This window comes from Trichosurus vulpecula, chromosome 4, assembly GCF_011100635.1.
Source record: "Trichosurus vulpecula isolate mTriVul1 chromosome 4, mTriVul1.pri, whole genome shotgun sequence".
Classification (NCBI taxonomy): Eukaryota; Metazoa; Chordata; class Mammalia; order Diprotodontia; family Phalangeridae; genus Trichosurus; species Trichosurus vulpecula.
The window spans coordinates 322,029,852-322,054,709 of record NC_050576.1 but is presented as its reverse complement, the minus strand read 5'-3'; the positions used below and the strand labels follow the sequence as shown (position 1 = coordinate 322,054,709).

The 24,858-nt window shown below is 34.6% G+C and overlaps 1 pseudogene; it reads right to left on the bottom strand.

Annotated features, from left to right (window-relative positions):
• Positions 1-4,469: 4,469 nt before the first annotated feature.
• LOC118845279 lies at positions 4,470-6,867 on the bottom strand (annotated as a pseudogene).
• Between the last annotated feature and the right edge of the window lie 17,991 nt (positions 6,868-24,858).

The following is a 24,858-nucleotide window of genomic DNA, read 5'->3' as shown; positions in this document are numbered from 1 at the left end:
TGTTATAATATCATTTTTGCACATGAGGAAATCAAGGTTCAGAAAGTATAAATGATTTTCCAACAGCACAAGAAAAGTCTTCCTGATTTCAAATCTAGCAAGCTGTCCATTATTAAATGTTTCTTAGAATTGTAGAGTCAATCCTGGGTTCTCAGGACTATGTCAGTGGAACATAGACTATGGCAACTATTTCCAAGCTGGACAAAATTGGCTTCAAATTAGGCTCTACTATTTGTCATTGCTTATGGGCTAACCTAAATAACAGAAATGTTCATTACTAGTAAGCCAGGCAATAAATAATTATTTTCCCTTCCTTTCCTGTCCTACCCTTTGCTGTTATGTCCTTCCCTTCCCTTCTCTTCCCTTTCCTTGGCTTCCCTTCCTTTCCTTTCCCTTCCTTTCCCTCCCCCTCCTTTCTCTTCCCTCTTCTCCTTATCACCTTAATAGATATCATACATATACTGTTTCATCATTCCTCTCTTGTATCACTAAACTGCCCAACAATGTAGTAGAGTACCTCACAAAATAGTGTGCCCTTGTTGTATGCTGGCAGTATTCAAAAAAAGACCACTATTTAATGAAAATGTTATAGAAAGGATTCCTGTATTGTTTGGGAGATTGGACTAAGTGAACTCTGACCTTCCCCTTAAGTCTAAGGTTTTTGCTTGTTTGTTTTTTAATGATTCCAAGAGATAATGTCAACTTGAGGTGATTGAGGAAATTTCATCTAGAGGTTCACTGTAGCAATGGAATCACAGTTTCAGTTATCATTCTTTCTATGATTGGATAGGTATGGGTACAGTTATAGGTATAGGTTTTGCATAGGTATAAGTGTAAGCACAAGTCTAAGTATGGAGAATATATTCTAATCCCTCACCTTGGTGGGAAGCTAAAAGCAAAGGTTGTCAAAGGTCAGGCCAGTTAAATACAACTATTAATATTTACTTTATAAAGCTAGTGATAGACCACCATTTGTTACCTCAGCAAAATTTTGGAAGGAGCCCACTACCAGCTTGGACCCAGGTAATGAATTTTGTTTTGTTTTTTTTACTACAAAACTCATAAAGACTGTCTAATAAATCATGGAAGGAATAGCATTATATGCCAGGGGAAAGGTGAGCCACACTGAAGAAATCAGGGAAATGCTTTTATACATTAGAGTACAGAATGAATCACTACAAACTGTATACATTCTATCAGTTTTCTGAATAATCCACTCATACTTGAATTAACAAGTATTTTTCGGTCTATTTGAATCCCATGGCATCTTCACAATTGTCTAATGATATACTCTCAGTGGGCAACTTTTAAGTTGCAATAACTTCCCTTGTAATATTGCTCTATAGTGGATATTTTGCTATGAGACAACGGTGCCATTTGAGCATTGGCAAAGTGGAAGACCAGCTTCAAAACCTGCTGCTTCCACAAACATCTAAAATGGCAAGGGCAGCGAGATGGAACAAGACATCAGATTTCACCCAGCAAAATCTGTTGCTTAACTCTGATGTCCAAAGTCGCCTCCACTTTGGATTGATGTCAAGCTGCACCAGCACATTGTCTAGTTGGTCTGACACACACCCCTTGCCAGTAATTAAGTTTGGGCAGGAAATCTAATGAAGTTCCCTATTGAATCTATCAAATAGCAGGAAAAGCAGCCCTGCAATGAAGAAAGAATTTTTGCTTCTAAGTGAACAGAACTGAAGCTGAAAATTTCTTTGGCAAGAAATTGGTGTACCCCATTGTTATGTACTGTTTGATAATTATCAGATAAACATAAAAATAATTCTTAAAATATCTTATATGTCATTTGACAAAATCTTGTCCCTTATCCCTAAGTTTCTAGTTTGTACAACAGATATAGAACCAGAGGAAGAGCAAATCCATCTTCTTTAATTCAAGTGACTTAGCAATATACTGCAAGTGTTAACAGCTTGTATATAATATATAGTATATGCATGTATTGTACACTGCCTCTTTAAAATAAATGGGAAAGTTTAATGATTAAAGGGATAGGAAAAGCAGTTGGAGGTAAAGGAGACAATTTATATTGATTCTCAAATGATATAAAATATTGCCAATACTACAGATGAATATTTTATGCCTAATAAAATAGAAAAAAATAATTTTGTTTCAATATAACTTGCTGAGAGGCAATGCAAATTGCTAAAAGAAGCAGTCTCATGGCTCAATAGATAGAGCATTGAGCCTAGAGTCAGGAATACCTGAGCTGAAATCTGGCTTAGGAAACTTACTATTTTTGTGACTCTGGGTGAATCACTTAACATCTTTTTTTAACCTCAGTTTTCTCATCTATAAAATGGGGATAAGAATAGCACCTTCTTCCCAGGTTTGTTGTGAGGATCAAATGAAATAACAATTGTAAAGTGCTTGGCACAGTGCTGGCACATGGTAAGCTCTATATGAAAAGAAGAAGAAGGAGAAGATGATGATGATGATGATGATGATGTAGTGTAGCTTTTACACTTCATACGTGTGTGAGTGTGCATGTATGTGTGTGTGTGTGTGTGTGTGCAGTGTAGTCTCTAAAAGACAGTATGTTTACCTGAATTTAGAAAAAGTAGAAAGGAGAGAGCTAAAGCTTACTTATTAAGGGATGTATAACTGAGAGATCACAAGCCAAATCAACTTCTAGTGACCTTTGACAACTTTCTAAAATTCATCTTCATTGTGGAGAGAGTTTCTCCAAGAGAATTTCTAAACTTATATACAATAAATTGGATGTCATATAATAAACATTAATAAATTAATCAATCAGCATTTATTAAGTGCCTACAATGACTTAGGCAATGGACTAAGCACTAGAGAAAATAAAAGGAGGCAAAAGTCATTCCCTACCTTCAAAATGCTAGTAATTTAATGCGAGAGACAACAAGCAAATAATATGTTTAAATCAAAACATATACAGGATAAATAGACAATAACTAAAAGAAGGAAAGCACGGGAATGAAGAAGGGTTAGAAAAGTCTTGCTGTAGAAGATAGGATTTCAGTTGGGACTTTAAGGAATCCAGGGAGGTCAGTAGTTGAAGTGGAGGATGAAGAATCTGTCATAAATAAGGCATAGCCAGAGGGAATGCTTAGAGCCCAGAGATGGAGTGCCTTGTTCATGGAACATCCAGAAGTTTAAGACTTGGAAGATAGGATAGGTCTAGTTTAGAAAGGGCTTTGAATTCCAAACTGAGCATTTTTCATTAGATCATGGGGGAAATAGGAAAACACTGGATTTTACTGAGTCTATACATGTGGTGGGGCATGTGTGATATAATCAGATCTGCATTTTAGGAAAATCATTTTAATGGATGAAAGGAGAACGAATTAGAGTGGGGAGAGATTTGAAGCAGGTAGACCCACCAGCAAGTTCCTGCATTAGTCAAGATGTTAGATGATGTGGGCCTGTTCTAGAGTGGTGGCAATGTTAGGAACAGGTGTTGAAGACATGTTGCAAAGGTGAAATAGACAGACTTTGTCAGCAGTGTGCATATGGAAGGTGAATAGTGAAGAATCCAGTTAGCTCCTAAGTTGTGATCCTGAGGGACTGGGAGGATGGTGTCATACTCTACAGTAATAGGGGAGATAGGAGGTGGTAAGGGTTTAGGGGGAAAGATGATGAGTTCTGTTTGGGATACATTGAGTTTAAGATGTGTACTGGATATCCAGTTAGACATTTCTGGAAGGCAATAACATTAAAATTATGTAGTAGCAAGAGGGAATGCTTTAAAAGTTAGGGAAGAGGGAATGAGGATGTCAGGAAGAGAGTTAGTTGAAAGCCAGGTTCAAAGAGGAAAAAAGAGGACAGCATGTTGGGTCATGAAAGATCTTTTTATTTTGTTATGTTAATGGACTCATGCCAGTTTAGAGGTATTTTTCCACATACTTCATAAAGCAATTCAAGTTTGTGCACATGTATATGTATGTATGTGTTATATACCACACAAATATACACTATACAATATGTACTATATGATATATATATATATATATATATTACATATCTCTTTGTGTATTTATTCTTTTTAAATCTTTGACAGTATCAGGAGTCTAAAATTTAAGGATTATGCAACCTCAATTTAAAAATAAAAAGCTCCTAAGTAATAACCAAACGTTTCCTATTAATTAGGATGTTTTATGGTATTTTTCAAGCATTTCTCAAATTCTAACAAATAACATTTCATTTAATATATAATCCATTGTATTGATTTAAATGACATTTTAAAAATTATTGTTCCAGTAAATGATATCTTTATGTTTTCTTCTCAACCACACACAGAAACGCAGAAACAAAACATTTGCCACTTGTGATTCTGTTTAACATTTTCCCTGCAGCATTCCAGGACACATGGTTTTTATGGAATATTCAAATTTATGTGAACATGATTCAAGTTGTCTTTTGCTGTATCTTTTAGTAAATTAAAAACCAAAGAAACATGTGGGGTGGAATTCTTTTTCTGATTAATCAATTTGCTCATAAAATAGGAGGTAAGCTTATGAATTTAGAACCTTAGTAGCAGGCACAGCTTGTGCATGTGTATCACTGCTATGAAAACACTTCTCCTTCATTGATTCATTTTCAAATTCTTGTGGACTAGTTCCATCAAGAACAAGATTATGGAGATGACTATTTGAAATTCTTGTCTTCACATAGGCAGTATAATGCCCCCACCTCATATGAAGAATAGTACACTTTTGTAATTCCTTCAACTACATACTCATACTTTATGGTACAAAAAAGAACCAAATCTATCACATCTGGAATTTTATACGCTTGTTACCTTTGCACAGATTAAAATCAGCCTGTTGAAATCTCTTTAAATAAAGAGAGAGAATTGGAGGAGCCAGAAAAATCAGCTTTTGCTTTTTGGCATTAGTGTAGACATGCTTCTTTTCACTTTTAATACCTGTCATTGGTCCATTATGCTGCCTCTGTGAACAAACATCACAAAGCAGTTTGTTTGCAGCTTGGAGTTTCTCATTACTAGTAAACTGATATAAACAATGATAGATTGAACATTCATCAACATTCATAGCTTCCCTGTTTCCTAAGGTAAGAAAAACAGTTTCTAAAACTTCATTTACAACTTCATAGATCTTTGTCCCAAGGGGATAAGTGTCATTTAAAATCCCTATATTTATTTGATCAAGCTGAAGAAGTCCACCCAACTTGAGATTTTAAAAATCTTCTTCATCACTCTCTTGAGATATTTAACTTACTAGAAGAATCAATGGTAAAAGAAACACTCACAGTGTCACCTGTATCATTCACATTTTTACATTGTCTTCTTTTGTATAATTTGTATTTTTTGACAAAATTTCTATGATATTCTCTTTGTCATCCATCTTTTTGATTTAAGCAACAATCTTTTGCTTGCTGTTGTGAAAAAGCAGTTGGATTCATCATCCATTTCTTCTTATTGTAAAGTTTATTTTTAATGTGCCGATGTTTTTCAGGATAATCAGTGATACAGATATCATTTGACCAGAATACATTTTCTTGATTATTTTGTGCCTTCGTTGGTTCTTTGGTTGCTTTTACGCTTGCTTCTTTGCTTGTTTGCTGTAGGTGCTTCCTTGTACAAGAAGGAATATTATTCTTCTCTTTCATATAATTATTGTTATTTTTTTCTTTCTTGCTGTCTTTAACTTCATTTTCCTTTTTTAAAAATATTTTTATCATTTTTGTTTTTCTTACCATTCTGACCATCTGGAACAGGGAGAGACAAATCAAGGAAAGATTCACAAACCAAGGAGACAGCTTCACATTCCTTACATAGGATTGTACTAGTTAGTCCTCCACTAAATATTTGATCCACAAAGGTTGCTATTGACTTTTTTGAGCTATTTTATTTCTGTTAAAGTTCTTCATCTGATTTTTCAGCAGAATTGCCGAAAGCTTTAAAATACCAGTGTTTACTCTCTATATTTCTTCTTCTCTCATCCCATCTAGTAGATACCAAAGCAGTTCCTGGCTATGTTGCTACTGAGAACCTTTAAATTGCACTGCTTTGAGAAAATAGCTCTTTAAATGCCACAATTCCCCTTTTAGTTTCATTCATCTCATTAATAAATTGGCACATGGCTGGAGTAAGAGGACCTAGAAGTTCAAAGTTTATTTCTGGAGGTTCTGTTAGGGATAAATGAGGTAGTTCAATATCCACAGCTGTTCCAGACATTTTTACAACCTTCAGTAGTTCTCTTAGTACTACAATCTGTAACAAATTCTGTATAACTGCATTAAAAAAAACATGTACTCCCCAAATTTCCAAAACCTTTCAAAGTCTTTTTGAATAGTAGAATTCAACGGAGAATTTTCTTTATCATGTTTTGCTTTTTCTCTCTCCTGTTCATTTTTGCTGTCTTTTTCTAATTCTTTGTTTTCAGTTTCTATTTTCCCTTGATCTTTTGATGTTGGTCTTGGAGTTTTGGCATTGATTTGTTTTCTATATTATCCACAAGTTGGCCCAATCGACTTGGGCTTCTATATCAGGCCTCCTCATTACACAAGTAACACCTCACTCCAGTTATACAAACTAAGCAACAAACAATGGGGTTCTGATCTTGGTGTGGTATAATGCTTCAAAGCATGGTGTTCTTGAGAATCTCTGCCACACCTCTGATGGTCACATTTATAACACAGCCAGATTGAAGAGTTTCCTTTATTCTCCCCTTCAGGTTTATCTTTTGTTCTGTTTTCAGTCTTACATTCCTGGCAAATGTTCCATTTCACATTCATCAAAGACTTTTTCAAATTACTTTGTTCTAATCCTTTTCAAATATGTCTGCACTGAAGTTTTAACATTTCAGCCTCATCATAAGCCAGTACATTTTTTCCCTTTGTGCATTTCTTTCCCATTTTAGCACTCTGCAGATTACCTAATAATGCCTGAATAATCTCCTACAGATACTGCTTTCATAGCTGCCCCTCTATGGATTCTATGACTACCCTTAAATGCCACCTCTTTTCTTAAATGGCATTTTTAAAAGAGAATAAATTAACTAAATCAAGTGTGTGCAACATATGGCCCATGGGAGCTTGTGGCCCACCAAAGGATTTCAGGTGGCCTGTGAAAAATGTAGGGTTGCCACTGTGCATTCTACTATTTGTCACATTACCCATGGCAACCAACCATTATCAGTCTGTCTCTAGTCTAACCTGTCATGTGACCTGCAGCAACTGACCATCATCAGTCTCTAGTCTAACCTATCTGCAGCCAGAGGAACATAACATAAATTATAGGATTTCGAAGCAGAGGATTAGGACCTTATAAATCATGTGATCCAATGTGGATATTTAACAGATATGGAAATTAAGATGTAGAGAAATTAAATGACTTGCTCTAAGTGATATATGTAGTTAATTAGTATAGCTGGTATTTGAACTTGGTTCTTGGTTGGGAATTTAAAACATTATCTAAAAATAGTTTAGAGAAATAAGTGTTTCTATGAATCTGACACAATTTTAGCTCATATATAATATGTGAGAACTTGTCTTAACTAATCCCAGGCCTTAGATTAAATATGAAAAGTATTTGAAAGCCTTTTACTGGAGTGATTTTGATTCTGGATCTCTTCTCTTCTCCACATTGGACAGAGGAAGACATGTTGAGCTTTGGAGGGTCCGGTGGATTTTTTTACTTCCCATCATAGTAAAACCCCCGAAGAGATGGCAACTGGTTGCTGCATTCATATCAGGAGGCAAGGATATTATGAACATAGGTTAATAATGCTTAAATTCTTGAGCGCTCCCATAAACAGGAGAGTAATTCTATCAACCAGGAGATATGAGTTATCACTTTGTCGCATATATGGTCTAAGTTTGAGACCATTTTCCCCTGGACTCTTTAAGTTCTTGTGTAAGAATGTGTCATAGACATTCAGAGTGATGTTTTATATAAACAATTCTTACTATACTCCCTTAGTAAATACCCTTTTTATAAAAGCTATTTAAGGCTGACTGCCTAATTGATTTCAAATAGGATGGGGGATGTATTGATAGGAGCTTAAATAGAGGCACTAGAGAATAACCCCTGATTCTCAAGGGATACACCTAGAAACTACAGCCAGAGATGTAAACTTGTTCTGGGAATGAGAATGAGAATCGAGATAAAGATCCTTTGAACATATGTGATCTATACACACATTACTGAAATAAAGAGATTAAATGATTGTCTACCTCTTACCCCGCCCCCCCCCCAGTTTCTTGGAAATAGAAATACAGAAAGTTTCAGAAGTTTCCAATATGATAGGTACTTAATTACCATAACTTGTGGGCCATAATTTATCCCCAATTACTCCCTTGGGAATTTTAAACTCTCAGAACATATCCCCATATCTTCCCAGCGCTCACAGCCAAACATAGACCAGGGGAGAACCTAAGAATCTGATTTCTTCATTTCTCTCACTACACAAAAAGAAGACATATTTCATTAGGAATCACAACCAAAAAAGTGGAACTTGGGTGATGATATACAAAATAATACATAGTGGGAGCAAAATAAGGAAGTGATTTCTTACACTAATGCAGGTAAAATGCTTTTCCAAGATCCTTATCTTTAAATGGATAACTGCCACAAAATCATAGGACTTCCTAGTTACCACTTGTCCTATTGTTGATCCTGAAGCACCAGATCAAGATCAGAGAAGGAATGCTATATCATCCTTAGCTCCAATTCCTGTATCTCAGGGTGATCATCTTCAATGGGAGCCTTGACAAAAACCTGTCAAAGCTGAATTGTCTTCTTTGGTACATTTTCTCTACCCAATGTCTCTACATCCTGCTTCCTCCAGATTAGTATTGCTCACAATTTTCTCTATAGTCTGCACTTCTGAGATGAATGGAAAGGGTGATTGTTAACAGATCAAATGTGTCTAGTTTATCATCTGTCAATTATATCTGCAGCAGGCTTGCAGAGGAAGATTTTTCCTCTTTCTGGCAGTTATACTCTCTATCTTTTGAAAATATTTTCAATGACATGTAAAAAAAAGTTCATAGCATTTTATTAAAAATTTGAATTGAAATTGAATTGAAAAATTCAAAAAAATTGAATTGAAAAATTTGAAATTCCAAATACTCCCCCTTTCTCCCTGGCCTCACCCCTCCCTGGGACAGCAAGCAATTTAGTATAGGCTATACGTGTGTAATAATTAAAAACATATTTCCATATTAATCATGTTGTGAAAGAAAACACAGGCAAAAAAAACCCTCTAAAAATAAAAAAGTGAAAAACAGCATGCTTTGATCTGCATTCAGACATTGCTGGTTCTTCCTCTGGAGGTAGATAGAATTTTTCATGAGTCTTTTATAATTGTCTTAGATGACATCATTGCTGAGAATAGCTAAGTCAATCATAGCTGATCATCATACAATATTGCTTTTACTGTATACACTGTTCTCCTGATTCTGTTCACTAAACTCTGCATCAGTTAGTGTATTTCCAGGTTTTTTCTGAAAGCATGCTACTCATCATTGCTTATAGCACAATAGTCTTCCACTGTAATTACATACCACAGCTTATTCAGCCATTCCTTAATTGATGGGCATCCCTTCAATTTCCCATTTTTTGCAACCACAAAAATAGCTGCTATAAATATTTTTTTTGTAAAAATAGGTCCTTCTGATTTTTAAAAATCTCCTTGGGTTACAGACCTAGTAGTGGTACTACCAGGTCAATGGGTATGCATACTTTTGTAGCCCTTTTCGGTATAGGTCCAAATTGTTCTCCAGAATAATTGGATAAGTTTGCAATTCCATCAATAGTACATCCCTCACACATCCCTCCAAAAATTATAATTTTCCTTTTCTTTCATATTAGCCATTCTGACAAGTGCCAGCTAATACCGCAGAGTTGTTTCAATTTACATTTCTTTAATTGATAGTGATTTAAAGCATTTTTATATAAGTATAGATAGCTTTGATTTCTTCATTTGAAAACTGCCTGTTCATATCCTTTGACCATTTATTGACTGGGGAATGACTTGCATTCTTACAAATTTGACTCAGTTCTCTATATATTTGAAAAATGAGGCCTTTATTAGAGACACTTGTAAAAAAAATTCCCTGAGTTTGGTGCTTTCCTTCTAATCCTGGTTGTATTGGTTTTGTTTGTGCAAAAACTTTTTAAATTTAATATAATCAAAATTATCCTTTTTATATCTAATAATGCTTTTTATCTATTGTTTGGTCAAAAATTCTTCCCTTATTCATAGATTTGATAGATAAACTGTGATGCTCTTTAATTTGCTTATGGTGTCACTCCTTATGTCTAAAGCATTTACCCATTTTAACCTTTTCTTGGTATACAGTGTAAGATACTCATCTATACCATCTTTGCCAAACTGCTTTCCTGTTTTCCCAGGAGTTTTTGTCAAATAGTGAATTCTTGTTTCAAAATCTTAGATCTTTGGGATTATCAAACAATAGATTACAATAGTCATTTACTACTCTTTATTGTGTGCATAAGTGCATAACCTAATCTATTCCAGTGATCCACTATTCTATTTCTTACCCAGTATCAAATTGTTTGATGATCACTGCTTTGTAAAACAGTTTGATATCTAATATCACTAGGCCACCTTCCTTTACATTTTTTTCATATATTCCCATGATATTCTTGACTTTTAGCTCTCCTAGATGTGTTTAGTTATAATTATTTTCTAGTTCTATAATATAATTTTGGTAGTTTGATTGGTATGGCATAGGATAAGTTGTTTAATTAAGGTCTTCTTAATTTTTTTCCACTAGAGAACTTTTTTCACCCAAGAAATTTTTATGTGACACCAGGTATGTAGGTATATAAAACAGGTGTACAGATCTTATATTTACTCATAATAAATCATAAAAAAAATTAAATCTGTGATCCTAAGATCTTGTTTCCATAACCATAGAGACAAATACATAGTCTTCAAAAACAATAATCACTCACTTTTCATTGTGTTCTCTCACTCTCTCACTCTATCTATCTCTCTATGAACTCATCAACCTAGAGAGACACCTACGCTCTAAAAAAAATATGTGTGTGTGTGTGTGTGTGTGTGCATGCACACATGTGTGTACCTTTCTTATGGCACATCATAAATACTCAATAAATATTTGTTGAATTCATGATTATAATTCTATAAGCCTGGATATCACTCCCTGTTGTTTGCATTTAGGTCCACAAGAAGAGCACACAGATGGAAAGTGGAAGAAAAGCCTTCATACTTTAAGGAGGAGAAGACAATTTAATCTCTGAGTTAAAATACCTCTGTGGAATCAATTCACAATAGTTAGACACTGAGAGTCTTAGTAACCTTGGAAATTTACAAAGTGTGATTCTCTAAATTAGCTATTTTTCTCGGACTCAAGTGTCCTCTGTATCATTAGTTATTAATGATTTCCCAATAGAATAGAAATTGTTTAATGATGGCCATGTCTATACCTGGCAGTTGCACTGGATAGTGGAAAGCCAAGCCATTCATTTTGTCCATCTGCACGATCAATTCCTGTTGCCTCAGACAAATTGATCAGAATGCTATCACATCAATTGTTAAGATGGCTGCTATGAACTCACACAGTACAATCTGTTCACTTGCTACATGTGAACATGGCCTATATAGCTTTCTAATATATATCTTAGTGTGATAACTTTATTCCGAAAGCCATTTAAACAAAAAGCAAAGCTTTGGTTTTAGTTCTACCAGAAGCTGTCACATATCTTCATCGAGGAATCTGCTGATGTGCTTTCTAATACAGTACAGCTTGTTTCAACTACCCTGCTTTGCCTATTTATTTTTATACCTCATTTTAAATGAAATAAATTAACTTTCCTGTAAGCAATCATTGGTATAGAAATAACATTGGGAAGCATATTGGAAATTAACATAATTATATCAAGAGTTCCCTAGTGGTCAAATGCATTAGTACTCAAATTGTATTATGCATATGCAAATCCTCTAGTTCTGATTGAGGCCATTTTTCATTGGTATCAGGAATCATGAGGCACTGCTATTTGAAATTTTGATGGAAGAACTTGACTTGATGTTGGAGATTTAATTCAGAAGAGTCTTCAGGCTTGCCTGAAGTTTATCTTAATTATATGAATGCTTTTAGTTGGTGCATTTTGTTCCTTCTGTCTTCTGTGAGCCAGTGAAAGAAACCAAGAAGTACTCAGATAGAGTCTAGACATTAAAGGAAACAAGACTGATCTGTGTGATGGAAGCTGAGGGAATAGTAGACTTAGAAAAAAAGGGTTCTTAGCTTAAAGTCTGTTAAAAGATATTTCTGGGGGATGGGGGAGGTAGGAGCATAGATGCAAAAGAATACATCATTTCATGAACCTCTAACTGCAATGAACATTTTTTTTAATTTATGATTTTTTTAAAATATGTTTTATCAGGTGTCAATAAATCTCACCAGACTGCCAAAAGGTTGACATACAGACATAAAGAAAAAGAACTCATAATGTAGAAGAAATGGAACAGCAAAACAATCAAATATTGTGTAGAGTTCTAAGAGCCTGAAGACTGAAATAAGAAAAAAAAAAGACTATGTCTGGTGAACTTGCAGAAAGGGCTAGAAATCAGATTCCAGGGTTTTAAAATGAAGGAAGTTAGAAAATAAATTGATTTTTTGGAATAGATTATGTTTTATAGAATTTATATTTCAGCAAAATGTGGGCAGAGATTTGAAGTTATATTTAGGTGACTTACGTTGAATAGAATCAACAATTAACAGTCAAAATATAATGGAAAATAGAAATATTTATTTGTAAATTAGTTAATATGACATTAGAAAATTGGACATGGGAACATAAAATTTGGTTAGGCTTATCAACAGGTGATTTCTTAACCACATGTAAAATTCATCACGTATTACTTGATTTTGTGACTATGACATAGACAAAGGGTTGAGTCACAAAGAATTGGGTGTACCAAGTTTTATATTAATATCAAATATGACTTCACATGTCAATTTGTTTTCATGTCTCTTTTTCACTTACCAAGTTCTATTTAATTCATTTCCCCCTCGTATGGATATTCTTTATCAGTTTGGGGAAAAAAAAGTGAAAAAAAGGGAAGTGAGTGAAGGTATAGCACCAATGAAAATTTATAAATGCATATTTAAGGTCTTTTCATGTCTAAGTTACCACTGCATTGATCTGATTATATTCCATCTTGAATTTACCCTAATTTAACCCATTCCCTTAAAGTTTCAAATTTTTGAAAGGAATATATTTATATTATATAACCAAAATGTGTGAAAAATACATATTCGTATACATATATATATACAGTGAAAAATGTGTCTATGTAAATTATACACATGTGCAATGAGAAGGTTTTATATTACTTTTAATTTATCTAAACATTATTTATTTTATCATCATCGATCTCTATTGTCTTATCTTTTATTAATTTATTTTTTTAAATTTTAAATATATACCATCCAGTATAACCAATACATTATTTTGCATTTAAAATTATCTATGTAATAATAATAAATTATAAATAAATATAATTATACATATTCTATTATATAAACAAATATAATTATAAATTAAAAGAAAATTAAAATAAGTAAATAAAATTTACATTTAAATGTGAATCTGAATTCACATATATCATCATATATTTTCTGTAACTCCAATCTTATCAGATTTCATGACATTAAAATATATGAGAAATAGCCTTATGTTTTGCTAGCATACTTTGAAAGGGATGCCACTGCTTCCATCATCTGCGTTATTTATTATACATAGTGAGTTTAATAAAATTTTCTCTTTTAAAAAAAAAAAGAAGAAGTTTTGGCCCGTTTACTAAAGTACACTTTTGTACAGTTTACTTTTCATTGGTCTGTTCTGGCATGTGTGTAATGATATCAGAATCACCTGGATCAATGATAGCCAGTGCATATACTCTGTAGTACTTCCCACATGCTGTACCCAATACAATGTTATTGCCACTGTAGTGATGTATGCCAGTTTTGGCCAACATAGTATAATATTCAGTCTCTGATTTCCTCAAGGCTGGGTAGTTGTTGGCTAAGATGACCAATTTGACTTTGCCTTGTCAGATCATTTTCAGGGTCTGTTTGTAGCCCAACACGTATTTGCCACTTTTAATATCCAGCTGGAGCCTCGAGTTGATGGACTCCAGCGACTTTTTTGTCTTCTTTGTGGCCACCGTCTTCCTGCCTGTGGTGTGGGAGGACCCTCAGCCAAAGACCTGCCACCAAGATGGCTGGGAAGCTAGAAAGAATAAAATTTTCTCTTGATCTTTAAAATATATGCTAACTACAAGTCAAATTTTTATTTTATTTTATATTAAGTAGAATACTGCAGACTTTTACTCAATTCTCCAACACACTTTGATATCATATTAAATCCATTTAATGTTCTATATATAGTTACAATTATCCTCAACTACCCTAATATTAAACCAAGTCCTCAGCCTCCCTGCGCTGCTTGTTTCTGCCAATGATTGTTCAGAAATACCAGCTTTTCCTATAAAAATAGAAAAAAAAATCAGAAATCTGTTTTCAGGACTATATATAAAAATGTTATAGCCTCCAGAATACACATTTTTGCCAGTTATTCAGACTAGAAACTTGGGTGTCCTTTACCTCCTAATCAGTTCCTGAATATTATTATCTACAATATCCCACAGATTTGCCCAATTTTTCACACTGATCGTCTCCAGTTACCTCTAATCTGCTTTAACTCTCTCATCTACATCTCTCTAATAAATAGCTAAGTGGTGTAGCAATAAGTGATAAACTTGGAATTAGAAAGACCTGAGTCTGATTCTTGTCTCAGATGCTTCCTAGGTGTCACCCCAGGTATGTCACTTAATCTCTCTCATCCTTCATCTGTAAAATGGGGTTAATAATTATACCTATTTCTAAGGTTTCTAAAGTATCATGTAAGTGTTAGCTTTTATTATAAACAATTGTCATGGAGTACAGCTATGGAGAGGAGCTAAGATAGTGGAGTCAAAGCAGGTATCACCTTAGATCTCCCAAATTCATACACACACACACACACACACACACACACACACACACACCATCAAAATATGCCTCTAAATGAATACTGGAGTGGCAAAGCCAACAAAAGGATGGGGCAAAACAATTTTCAAGTCGTGATAACTTAGAAGTCCACAATTAGGATCTGTCTTCCTGTAATGAGAGTAGAGCATAAACCAGTGCAGGTTACCCTTAGCAAGGTAACAGTGAGGCCCTGTAATCTGACATAAGCCAACAGTGAAGCCCCACAACTGGATGCAAGCCACCAAAGGCCCCTGTGCCAAGAACAAGTCAGTAGTATGATCACAGGCCCAGGAACAAGCCAGCAGTGAGGTCCCACACAAATCAGAGGCAAGGACCTAGGCCCCTGTACCAGGCAGCCAATAGCATATCACACCAAGCACAAGCCAGAAGCAGGCCTTGTGGACAATGAAATTGACATCAGCCGTTTCAGAGATCTCAACCCACAGATGGCAAATGAATTGGACAACTGGTCAGAAAGAAATTAACGGAGATCCTATGCTGGCACTGGGTGAAGGACTTTGTTGCATTGCCCATACATGGTTCTGGGTCTTATTCCCAGCATGAGAAGGAAGACAAGCAGGTACAGGACAGTTCCAGGGTAGAAAATAGTGCTTGTGATTCCTTATAGACCAGAGCATAGGATTTCAACTCCCGAAAGAGATCCCAAAATGAAAATTCCCAGGAATATTATAGACAAATTCCAGAGCTCCCACATCAAGGAGAAAATATTGCAAGAAGCCAGAAAGAGGAAAAAAAAAATGTATCATGGAGACACAGTCAAGATAAATAGCTTCTATATGAAAGGACTGGAGGGTTTAGAATAGGACATTCTGGAAAGCAAAGGATCTAGAGTTACAACCAAGAATCACCTAGCTAGGGAAACTGAGTAAACCCTTCTGGGGGGAAAATGGATATTTAATGAAATTGAGGCCTTTTAAATATTCATGATAAAAAAGATAAGAGCTGAATAGAAAAATTGACATTCAAACAAAGACTCAATTAAAACATAAATAAGTAAATAGGAAAGAGAAATCATAAGAGCTTTAAGGTTAAACTGTTTACATACTACATGGGAAGATGTTACTTGTAACTCCTAAGATATTTTTCTTTATTGGAGCAGTTAGAAAAAGTATATATTGACAGAGGGCATGGTTGTGAGGGATGATCACAAAACAAAAAATTAAATTAAATTAATGGAGGAGAAAAAGACATGAACTGAGAGAAGGGAGAGATATAATGGGATAAATTATCTCACATAAAAGTAACATGAAAAAACTTTTACAATGGAGTGGAAGATTTGGAGTAGAAAGGAAAGCTTGAACTTTACTCTGTTTGGAATTGGCTGGGTATAGTAGGAGGGAAGGGGGAAAGAAAAGTGGGGTTCTGATGGAAGAGAAGGCAGATTGGGGTAGGTGGTGGTGAGAAGCAAAACATATTTTTAAAGAGGGAGGGGGTGAGAGAAAGAGGGGGAGAGGGAGAGAGAGAGAAAGAGAGAGAGAGAGAGAGAGAGAGAGAGAGAGAGAGAGAGAGAGAGAGAGAGAGAGAGAGAGAGAGGGAATCATTGGCTTAAAGACCCCACCGCATGAAAGGAGTTGTAGAATACAAGGGAAAAAAGGACCATCCCAACAGAAACCTAATGAGAGTAGCGCTCTGTGGATTTGTACAAGCTCACTTTCTACCCTTCATCTGTGGTTGTAGAGTCAGGCTCATTACTTCCAGATATGATTAGCAAGTGAATGTACTTTATAAATCAATGAATGAATAAATGAACAAGTTATCATTATGCCTGATATTCTGTATAATCTTGTAGATAAAATATACATTTTGACAGAGCTCCAAATACCCATGAGTTTAATAGAACTAGAGTAGATTATCTTCTGAACATTTTTATCATGACCTTGCTTAGCTATGTAACACTCATTTTGTACTTTAATCATGCCACAGTAATTCATGCTCTGTTTTCACATATTTGAATAACTCTTAAATGTTCACAATTCAAAGCCTAGAGAATAGCTTTCCTTTATAAATTCCCTCTCGAGATACTCTCAGAATAACAAAAGAATAGAAGTGTCAGCATCAGTAATGATTTGACTTTTCCCCTAATGACCTAATTTTGAAAAGACATCAATTCAATACCTTTGAAAACAGATCAGATTCATTTACAGATTGGCCCAATTCTGTCAACAAGTAGTCTCAGGACTCATCTTTCATTTGATCCCATTCCACTTTAGATTTGTGAATTCCAAGTTGTCACACAATGTCAGCAATCTATTAAACTGACAGCAGTAGTACATGGACCCAATTCAATGAAGCTAAATAATATTCAAAAAGGAAGGAGAAAAAGTTAACTTGAATTCTCAAACATTCTCAAAGCTATCATAGCAAAGTAGAACTTTGTTTAATTATATTGAACAGTAAAAATGCAGATGAAGGGAAAGAAGGCCTGGTAGAAAAACCTTTTGGAATCAATTTAAAATATGGATTTATCTAGAATTACACTGGTGGTACATTTACTAAACATATATTAAAATGAACATCAAAAATGTTAGAGTCAATGACATAAAGAGATTGAAGGAAATTTTTTGGCTTATAGCTCCTGCTACAGAATCAATTCAATTTCTACTGTGTTAGGAATGGTATTAGATGTTTTTAATTCAAATATAATGAATAAAACAATCACCCCAAAAGATCACATTCTAAGGGCAAGGACAACATGTACATATAAATATATGAGAAAAAATAGAAATAGAATGAATAGAAAGTAGCTAATTATGAATTGATTTGGAAAGGTCACCAAAAGTTGAATGGGGAGGGTCAAGATCCAGGGATTGTTTCTAAATCATATATTTATAAAAAATAAAGAAGGGAATTGATGCAATCATGTCAATACCATCATGAAAATGAGGGCTTTGACTCATCACTATTAAGAAATGCTTTGAATATTTTCTCAATTAATGGAGATGGAATTTGTCTTTTTATCTAATTTCTTGGATTTATTAAAAAGAAGACTTTTCCAAATGCAGAATTTTAACTATTGTACAATATTTTACTTGTCCAAGAAATAAACTATGGAAAGAGACAAAACAGAGAGAGAGAGAGAAAGAGAGAGAGAGAGAGAGAGAGAGAGAGAGAGAGAGAGAGAGAGAGAGAAGCAGAGACAGAAGTAGAACTGAATCATACCCCCAGTGCCAGGAAAGGTTTCTTTATAATCTTCTGACCAGTTGTCTGACCCCCTTACCATCTGTGGGCTGAGAGCTCTGGAAACTGCTACAGCTGGACTTTTTAGACCTGAAGGCCTGCTGCTGGCTTGCTGGGCCCAAAGTACCCTGGAGAGGCCTGTGCTTCACTATCACCCCAGTGAGCCAGGCCTTTCCTGCTGACCTTGTAAATTGTTTTGAGCTGGAATATTGTTTCACCATGTGCTTTTGTTGGTTCTGCCACTCCAGAATTCATTCATAACCTTGTTTGGAGAGGAATTTGGGAGAGTTAAGTTGAATCTCCACCTTTTATCTGCCACCTTGTCTCCATATCCCTCATTGAGATTATTCTAATAACATTATAAAAAGTTCCTGCCACAATTGTTCTTTATTTATGAAGTTTAAATTAGCCTATGATAAGTGTTTTGTTTTGCTTTTCCCTATTAAAATCATATAATTTATCTATGACTCATTAACTCTTCTGGTTAGGATAAGTTTCTAAAAAAAAATTAGAAACCAAGGTGAAACACAGAGATGTTACAGCTATAATTGCTCTTTTCTGTGTTCCAGAACCACTTTCCTATCCCCTTACTCCATACATTACTCAACTTAAAAATCTTATACCGTGGTCATAAGGGAAAACATAACAGACCCTGACTGCCAAAATCATTAAATTTAAATTAAAAACATGAAGAATTGATTAAATGAGAAATCAAAAGGAGAAATACTATTTTTTAAAGTTGGTGCCAAGTTTTTTTTAAGCTATTATTATTGTAAACATATTTGATGGTGTCTCATAAGACAGGAACTATGAAATTTTTTTTCTGAAATTCAAGTATATTAGCAAAATTAGAATTCTAAGTTGTTTTATTATTGATTTTATCATTTTTGTGACTAATATGACAGTAGTAAGGAAAAAGATCTATTGAAGATCCCTATCAATGAATCTCTCAATTGATATGATCATTATCTCATACTCTAATTTTCTAAGATAACACTTTGTTTTAATATATCTGACAATGATGCTAAAGACAGCATTCACATTCAGAGAAGCAAAGCTTATCCTGCTTTTAAAACAGTGCATCAAAAATAGATCTGAAAAATAATAAGTTCTTGCAAGTTGCCTGTTACCTTTTTACCAATTTTTTATGTGGGCACTTAGTAAAAGCTTTTTTTCAAGCTTTTTACATGTAGTTTAAGTTATTATCATTCTTGGAATTTTTGAAAATATATTTTTCTTTTATGAGTAATTGTAATTTCTTCTCAATAAATTTGATACTTCAGAGCAGTTCATATAAAGAAAAGAAAAATTCAGATGTAGAACATAAGCATTCTCAAACTAAAATTTAAAATGCTTTGAAGACTTTTCAGTGTTGCAGTTTTGCCAGAATTAAAAAAAAAAAAGCTGTGAAGAAGGAAAAGAAAGAACAGTCCTCTCCTTAGGTTAAAATTCAATTCAATTGAAATGTTTTCTTTTTCTGTTCATGCAGTATATTCCAGAAATCCATATTTATGCCAATTATTCTATTTCTGCACTTGAAATAAAATTTCTGGATGCATTTTGAGTTATATAAGTTTGCTTTATAGTTCTATAGAGGACAATTTAAACACTATGAATTTTATTCACAAATCTGTGAGAAAATCAATTGCACAGTGTTTATAAGCAGGACTATGGATTTATGTAAAAGTGCGTACAATTTCTTTTGAAAGAATACTAGACTGGAAAATGGAAACAAGAGAATTGGCTTCTAGTTTTGGCTTGGTCAACTTTGTCACTTCAGGCAAGTAATTTAATGTCTCCAGGTATTATCTCTTCATTGGAAAATGAGGAAATTGGAGTACCTTCTCTAAAAGTCTATAATTCTGGGAATCAAGTGTAATTCAAAAGAACAAATATGATTGCTAATGAAATTTCCAGAAACATAATGTCAGTTTTGTAACAAATTAAAATGATGCTAAAGTACAGTGCTCTCCAGAGCAAGATATCATTTATTAACTTGTAAATTGTTTGTAAATGGGTGACACGGACACCCCAGCAAAAGCCAGTTACTTGAGCATGATCAATTTATTGGTTAAAATAGCAGTACTACTTAGGCAGCCATGTGTGCAGGGTCCGGAGTCAGAAGGGCTCATCTTGAGGAATTCAAATGTGGCCTGAGATATTTACTAGCTGTGTGACCCTGGGTAAGTTGTTCAACCTGGTTGCCTCAGTTTCTTCATCTATAAAATGAGCTGGAGAAAAGAATGGCGAACTACTCCAGTATCTTTGCCAAGAAAATACAAATGGGGTCATGAAGGGTCAGACGCAACTGAAATATAACTGAACAACAATAGCAGTAACCAAGAAATTGTGCCAATGACCTCTGTCAATGACCAAAGAACTAGAGTGAGAGCTAACTGGTCCTTTTAAGCCTAGGTGTGTCTTTTTTCTTTTTTTCTGATTGGATTGATAGTACATCCTTTGGACCTCCCCTGCCAAAGGCAAGGCAACTCTGATTAGTAGACATTTCTAATGGGGAGGTACTTTAAGAGTTCACAGGTCTTCACTTTACTTTGATGATGGGGGTGAGGGGAAGCAGAGCAGGACTAATCCCCAAATGATAAGATTAGTCTGGAGCTGGGGAAGTAGCTTAACCTTTAGAAGTGGATGATTATATTCCTCTCTGACTCTTAAGGAATGCTAGTTGCTTTGTGAGACACTAGCTTTCTCTAGTAATATTGGCTAGAGAAATAAAAACCATCTCAATAGGGTTCCTCCACTCCCACCAATTTGGCCTCCCCTTGAGGACCAAGTTACCCTTAAATCTGATGAAGGACAAAACGGTCCTCCCCTGGGGAGGGCCTAACCCAAACTGGTTCTCTGTTTGTGGGTGTAAACAAAAGCTAGGTTCCCAATTTAAACTGGTAAACATACAGATGCCCTAGGGGATAGCAGTGATAACATTCCTCCACCAAGTCTGAGTTCAGACTGGGAGAGGTCTCCTTCTGAGCTAAACTAAGAGATGGGGTTTTGACAAAATAGGGAAAAGGATGGCATATAAAGTAATATTAATTATCAAATGATATAGCAAAATATTAATTTTCTACAACTTAGAATAATATTATTGCAAAATCTGAAATTTAAAATGAACTTTAGGATAGCTAAATACTCCAACTTTAATCTGAACCATTGATGTTCTCAACAATAACCCTCTTAATTGAATGCCCACAGTGATGAGGCTTTTGCTTTCTTATTGGGGAGTTTATTGTATTATTGGACACCAGAATTTTATATATTGAACTAAGTATTCAGTGAATTAAATATTTGGACCATTTTTTTTTTTTGCTTCCACATACAACAAAGATAAAACAACAAAAATTCTATAGGGGTAAATGAGTAATTCTCTGATGGATTCCCCATCAGTATCACAGAATCATAAACTCTCAATTTGAAAAGGGTCCTGAGGGCAATCTACTAAAACTCATACCTGAAAAATAATCACCCTTCACAATACATATGGTATGTGGTCATCTGGATATTGCTTGATGATGTCCATTGAAAGGATATCTACTACTCAGGAGGGAGCCTATTCAACTATCATGTAGTTCTAATTGTTAAGAAATTCCTGACATCAAACTTAAATACTCCTCCAGATTCAGTTCCAACCTTTGCTCCTGGCTCTGCTCTGTAGGGCCAAATAGAACAAGTCAAGTCCTCTTCTACAGGACAACACCTCAAATAATTAAAGGCAGCTATCTTTTCCTTCCTAAATTTTCTTTCCTCTAGGTTAAAAATTCAACATTTCTTCATCTAATACTTCTGAAGTTTTTGCCTTTCACTCTTCTCATTGCCCTGCTTTGGATACCCACTATAAAATGAGATAATACATGAAATTGCAAAAAAGAAAAAAAATTAAAATATATGATTTTTTTCCTGGAAAATAAACAAAGCAAATGTTTACACTGACATGTCAGTGGATCTATGATTGCATAATGTGGATACTCTCTCTAATATAGATCCGAATCTATTCATAACTGTCCCTCATTTGTAGTTCTTGTCCACATGATCCAAAAGTAGTACATTGTCCAACATGGTATCTTTCTCTAGTTCTCCTGTCATTTCCTCAATACCAAAAGAACAAATCATTCACTAGTAACATTTCAGTTCTCCTACATGACTATGCAACCTTTTATCTATTTTTTATTTTCTGGTCATGTACAGGAATGAGTTAATGTATAATAAAAAGCTAATGAGAATATTTTTAAAATTAGAGCTATGTGAATCAGAGAAGGAATTCCTAAAAAGGGATAATGAGATTTCAATAATTAATTCCTCATAAGAGGTCCATTTTAACCAATTAGTCAAGAGGTATATTTTCATTCCTTTATCATTCTAAGTGAAAAAAGAGACAGTAAAATGGACCAAAAGGTCAGAAACAGATTTGGTCTTACTCTTTTTGTTTAACTGGTTATCCAAATTCAGCCATGTTACTGGAGAATAGGAATACAAAATAGCAAAACTGGTTAACCCAAGAAACTGGAACTACATGCAGTAATTAAGTGTTAAGAATACAGCTACTGAAAGAGATTTCCTTCTGAGTCAACAATCATGAGGATATTAGAAGAAAAGCTAATTGGGTGGGCTGGGGGAAGTACTGAAGCTTATTCATCAAAACTAATATTACTCTCTGTCAGGTTGTTACCAATGGATGTTGTAGGGTGGTGCATTGGTGGCATTTAATTGGAACTTGCAGACACATGGCACATTTTTTTATGTAGTTTGGGCTCATTTACCAGACCATCATCAGGATTTGTTTGGACCAGGGAAAATAACACTGGAATTATTGGTTTAGATTCCTTGTATCCAGAGGTATAAAAGTCACTACCTCTGGAAAATTAGTACTTATGAGGTTTTAGTAGAACTAGTAAACTCTCTGTAGATTCTTTTCTGACCTAGCATTGTTGATTGCTCTGGTGAATAAATACTTGGAGGCAAGTAGTTTTATTCAATTTACTGTTCTTTTTTAGGCTTAGGAAGCTTCGATGAACTCTATTCATCCTTTGTTATTTGTGATATCATTTTTATGCATTTTATGGCACATGAAAGTATTCTTTGTTGGACAGACATAGGGCCAAAAGAAGACCAGAACATTTAGAGATAGTACCCAATTTAAGAATGTAAGAGGCTATAGCTAGATATTTCTTTTTGACCTCTATCAGTTACTCACATTTTCATGTGGCCCATAATGATAACTGGGTCTCAGTTAGTACAATATTACTAAATACAACACTGGGCAGAGATAAGAGTAAGAAGCTGCTGATACCCTTTGCCATTCAATATTCAATATAATTTAGGAAATAGTTATTAAGGAGCTACTGTGCACAGTTCACCATATTAGATGTTAAGGATATAAAGTAGAAAAATGACAGTCCTTTTCATCAAGGATCTTCTTACATAGCAGACAGATGAGACAAGTAATCACAAACAAAAATAATTACAAGTGGGAGTATGATAAATGCATAGGAGATCTTCAACCCATAGTTATATGTCTCACCTATTTAGCCAAACAATAATTGAAAAAAGTCCTGTGCTCTTTTATTTTACTGTATTCTATGATATATGGAAGAAATTGTCTAATTATACTAACTCCTATTTATAAAACCAAAATTATTTAATCCTGAAGGGAGGTTTCATTCATTTCTAACATTATTGCAAACTAAATGAGATACCTCTAGAAAAGAGAGGGATGCAGGGCTCAGAATAGAGTCAAAGTAAGGAAGGGACTTCCCTCTCCATCTTAATCAGTATAGTTACAGAATCAATACATAAATCAATGGACCAGGAACATAATAACAAAGTATAAAGTAAATTTTAAGTAGTCGTCTTACAATTCCACCACAATATACACATAACTCCTTAATCTGAGAGGATTATAGTATTGTGATCATTGCAAAAAGGCACAGGAATTTTTTTTTAATTATTGGCTGAGATAATCAGGCACATCCATTGAGCCTATGCATAAGAACATCAAGGAAGTTCAGCAGTTTGCTAGTTCAAAGGTGTAGGATTCTAATCACAGAAATGAGGATTTTATGCTTGGGTATGATTTATCCAAACAGATTCATGTTCTTGTGGCAGAGGACAACAAACCAGTGGAAGGCAACTCCTCATGCTCCCCCCAACCATCCCCTTGTTTTCATAATTATTAGAATAGTAGGAGATAACGAGTATTTAAAATCATAGGGACATGCCAAGGAGACATGCAAAGAAACAGAGAAAGACTCCTAACAGAGTAGACAGCTTCAGAAATGATGACCTCTTCTGAAGGAGAGAAGTGCTAATTATGGTCTTGAAAACAGTGCAGACCTTGAAAGCTCATCTGAGGAGACTACTGTAAACAAGGGTAATTGTATGTGGATTCTAGAAGAGGAGAAAGGACTTCCAATATCGGAAGCTGTGACTTACCGCTCTGCTACATGATCATTACCTAGCTACATACATCATTACCATTATATTCTAAGTCTGAACCCACGCTCCCCATGGATCAGTATATATTTAAGGAAATATATGCTCTGGGCTTTTAAGGGGAGTATTTATATTTTACTATACTATCTTAGAAAGTGCTCTTACTAAAAGTGAATT